This window comes from Peromyscus eremicus, chromosome 15 (assembly GCF_949786415.1).
Source record: "Peromyscus eremicus chromosome 15, PerEre_H2_v1, whole genome shotgun sequence".
NCBI lineage: Eukaryota > Metazoa > Chordata > Mammalia > Rodentia > Cricetidae > Peromyscus > Peromyscus eremicus.
Genome location: NC_081431.1, coordinates 5,507,218 through 5,511,732, shown reverse-complemented (window position 1 = coordinate 5,511,732; position 4,515 = coordinate 5,507,218). Strand labels below are relative to the sequence as shown.

Here is a 4,515-nt window from a genome sequence, read left to right as displayed (position 1 = left end):
CACTTGGCCCCCAGTTTGGGGAGGTGTCTTAGTTAGGATTTCTAATACTGTGAAGAGACACCTCTTAGCACGACAACTCTTATAAAGGAAAACATCTCATTGTGGTGGCTCACTTACAGTTCAGTGGTTCAGTTCATTATCATCATGGCAGGACATGGTGGCATGCAGGCAGACGTGGTGCTGGAGAGGTAGCTGAGAGTTCTACAACTTGTAGGCAACAGGAAGTGAACTGTCTCACTGTGTGTGGCTTGAGCATATATGAGACCTCAAAGCCTGCCTCCACAGTCACATACTTCCTCCAATAAGACCACACCTACTCCAACAAGGTCACACTCTCTCACGGGGGCCATTTTCTTTCAAACCACCACTGGAGGTTATGGAACCTTTAGCATGTACAATCTTACTGGAGGAAATATGTCAGTGGGGAAATGCTTTAAGGACTTATGGCAATACCCCACTTCTATCCCCTCTCTCTGCCTCCTGTGTGCAACGAGATGTGGTCAACTTCTGCTCCTGCCACCATGCCATGCCTTCACTGCTGTTATGGACTCTCCCTCTGGAACCATAGGTGAAAATAAATTCATTTAAGTTGCTTTTAGTCATGTATTTATCACAACAATAGGAAGGTAAACTAATACATGCATGTAAATGACTTAGCAGAGAACCCTGGATTGTTTAAGTAGAGAGAGGAGAGCAGTAGAAAGCATTCACTGATCTCTTCTTCCTGACCACGATCTGATTGGCTGTTTCAAGCTACTGTTGCCATGACTTCCTGCCATGATGGACTGTACCATGAACTGTGAGCCAGAACTTGCTCCCTTAAGTTGCTTTTGTCAGAGTATGTTATCACAGCAACAGGAAAAGAAACTAAGAAAGATGACTCTTTGTTCTTAGGGAGAGGGTAGTCCCGGTGGACAGAGCTGTTTGTTTTTAACGATTCTCTCTTTGTTCCTGTTTTGATTCCTCTACTCAGAATATATTTTTCTGCCCTAATGATTTCTGGTATGGCTGTGTGCCTCTCCTTGGTAGGGGAATGTGAGTGGACATTTACACGATCATCCATGGAGAAGCATTAATTGAGCTATGTGGACTGGCCTGTGTCTACCAATCCTTGATCTTCCATCCCTTCTATGAGAACCACATTCCTGGAATCAAGAGGGCTTCTAGAATGTGAAGAAATGTCCATGACACAGAGCCCAAAAGAAGACCATAGACAGGCCCAGCATGATCCTTCCCCCAACCTCAGTGAGCAAAGGTAAATGTTTGTTCTTGTGAGACACTGAGGTTTGGAGGTTGTTTGTTACTATGGTGAAGGATTACAAAGCAAGAGAGAAGGAATCACACATGAAATAGAAGCAGGAACATTTTATGCAGGCTAACTAGATTGTGCCCAGGACTGAATTACGTTGACATCTAATGTTTGCTCCATACAACGTTGGAACTATCTAAGGAAGAAGGTGGGGAGATCAAAGTGAGAGTTTTAGTGTTTTTGTACCTGAGATACAGATTAATATTTTAAAAATTGAAGAAAACAACTTCAGAGTTAGGCACTGATTTAGAAGTCAAGAGCACACTTATCATAACGGAGTTGACATGATTGGTCGGAGAAAGTATGTTGCCAGTGTTTCTGGAAATCAGATGTATCTTCATCCCGTGTTCCATGCAGAATTTCCATTTGTTACTAAGAGACATGACATCAACCGGTAGTGATGACATTCCTCGGGTACTTCAAAGAGCTGTGTTTTCCAGATCTGCCTAAAGATGAAACATTTCAATGACAAATATAAGAGTTGACCTTAGATCTACTGTAAGATGCATAACGGACTGCTAACTAAATGCTGTTAAAGTAATTAGCTTTAACCTGTATGAGGGAGGAGACTCACTGGATGAGTTAAGCTGAACAATGGAAAATTAAAAATCATACTGGAAATGTTGGTAGAAAATGAAATTAACTATGAATGTGCTGTGTGGTTATTTGATACAAACTCTTAGTTGTTATTAATGCCATAGAAGATAAAACAAAACAAAAAAAGCGCTTCACTATATCTTAGCTTGGCTGTGGCTACTCATTTTTTTTTTTAAGGAATAAAATATTTCTTGCCGGGCGGTGGTGGCGCACGCCTTTAATCCCAGCACTCGGGAGGCAGAGCCAGGTGGATCTCTGTGAGTTCGAGGCCAGCCTGGGCTACCAAGTGAGTTCCAGGAAAGGCGCAAAGCTACACAGAGAAACCCTGTCTCGAAAAAAAACAAAAAAAAAAAATTTCTTAAACTTTAGAGAAAATATTTTTTTCTGTTTTAAGATTGACTACATGTGATATACATGAAAATGACATCTGATAAAAGATAAGTAAGTGAAGTCAGCCAGGGGCTGAAGAGATGGCTCAGCAGTAAAGAATGTGTGCTGCTTTTGTGGAGGACCTGTTGCTAGCAGCCACATGGTGACTGATACATGTCTGCCTCTCTTGTTCTAGGGGACTTTGTGTCCTTTCTGTGGTCACCAGGCATGCATGAGGTGTACACACGCGCATGCAGGCAAACATGAATACCTTTAGAATAAAGATAAGTAAATCTTTTTTTAAAAAGGAAGTCAGCCAGATGTGGTGGTGCACACCTGCAATCCTAGTGCTCAGTAGGTTGAGACAGGAAGTTTATGACTTTGAGGTGAGCCTGGTAACTTATCAAGATTCCATATAAAAAAATAAAATAAAACAAGAAAAAGAAAACATCTGCAGGGCTATGGAGAAGTACTAGAAGTTGCTTCAGCTGGAGAAAGTTTAAGTAAACTGAGTGGTACATGATAGCCTTTATTGTGTGTGTGTGTGAGTTCATGTGTGTGGTACATGCACACATACGTGCACTGGGGATTTGAACACGGGTCCTCATGCTTGCATAGGAAGCACTCTTACTCTCTGAGCCGTCATCCTAGCCTTGAGTTTTTTTTCTGTAATATCTAAACACTGAAAACATTACATGGGTGCAGGGGATAGTTCATCCTCTTCAAGGCTGTCCCAAAAAGTGATGGCATTGCTGTGTAAGGATGGCGTAAGGAGTACCAGATACTCTCAGTGTAAAGAAAAGGAGCTGTCCACTGACCTCCATTATTCTATACAAGCTTTGGAAAATCTGTGATCCATTTCTGGGTTGAAGCGTTGATTCCTTGCTGATGGTTCTACTCGCTACAGCCCAGCTGCTCCAAATTGAAAGGGGGAAAAACAAAACAACAACAAACAAACAACAACAAAAACAAACAAACAAAAACCCCACACTGAATAATTATTCAAGAATGTCAGTGACTCAGCCAGATCTAGTAGTGTTTTCCTTTCAATCCCAGTGATTCCAGAGACAGAAGCAGAAATATCGTAAGTTCAAGACCTGCCTGAGCTATAGGGTAAGTTCAAGGCCAGCCTAGTTAATTTAGTGAGACCCTGTGTTAAAACAAAAAGCAAGAGCCAGGGATGAAGCTAGGTGATAGAATGCTTGCCTGGCTTGTACAAATCCCAGGGTTCAGGGATTTGATGGTTGAGTTCTTGCCTTCCAGCTCCTTATATAAGAGGCAAGTGTTGCCGATTTATAGTGCTTAGTTTCTTGCTGGGAGACAAGGTGTCAGCAGGAAATTGAACTTGAAACCTTGCTGTCATTGCTACTATGTACAGACCGTTAGAAGTCTCAATTGGACACTGGTGGAAAGAATCTGTGACCACACACGTCACCAGGCCTATGGTTTACTGTCAAAGCTCCTTTAATGGGTCCCTGGCTCTTTGAGCTGCGTCAGCTCTACTACATTTGTTTGGTTTATAGAAGAAATAGAAAACCGAGAGGCTAGGAGGTGGACCAATTTCAAGTAAATAGGCCAACAATTGTGGCGAACAGCATGTTAGTTGCTTTTCTTGTTCTAGTGAATGAGGACCTGGGGGGAAACTGTTTAAGAGACAAGGGTTATTCTGGGTCATGACAAGGACAAGCAGCAGGGCCACTGCTGGCCGTGGCAGCGAGAGTGTGAGCTTGCTTGCTCACATCTAGGTGGATCAGAAGGCAGAGAAAGGGAGACCAAGGCTGATGTTCAGTTCACTGTCTCCTTTTTCCTCAGCAGGGTGCCACCCACAGCCCGACCAGATCTTCCCCCTCAGGAATCCTTCCTGGGAAAACCCTCACACACACTCTCAAAGACAGACCTCACTGGTGCTCCGGACATTTGTGAATCGACTCAAGTTGACAATCAAAATTAAGCATCACCATTTAAAAACCTTTAAAAAGCATTCTGTAAGAGCAAATACATCATAGTATTTTGTTTTGTTTTGTTTTATTAGTTAATGCTGTAGATAACTGAAATATTCAAGACAGCCTTGGGCTCTCAGTGATTTTAAAAATGGTCAAGGTCTTTATAAAGTTATTTCTTTCAGATTCATTTTTATTTAGATGTGTGTGTATATGCCTTGTGAGTATAGGCCGTACATGTGTGAGACCCTGCAGAGGCCAAAAGAGAGCATTGGATGCTCTGGAACTGGAGTTGGAGAT

General features: G+C 42.3%; 1 long non-coding RNA gene across 2 annotated transcripts; it reads left to right on the top strand.

Moving 5' to 3' along the window:
- Nucleotides 1-850: 850 nt before the first annotated feature.
- Nucleotides 851-4,254, top strand: LOC131925516 (uncharacterized). 2 transcript variants are annotated; one of them, XR_009383274.1, is made up of 3 exons: nucleotides 851-1,255; nucleotides 3,332-3,388; nucleotides 4,088-4,254. It is a non-coding gene; the product is annotated as an uncharacterized LOC131925516 (long non-coding RNA). The 2 variants fall into 2 exon arrangements; XR_009383273.1 differs by having other exon boundaries at nucleotides 856-1,255; nucleotides 4,091-4,254.
- The last annotated feature ends 261 nt before the right edge of the window (nucleotides 4,255-4,515 follow it).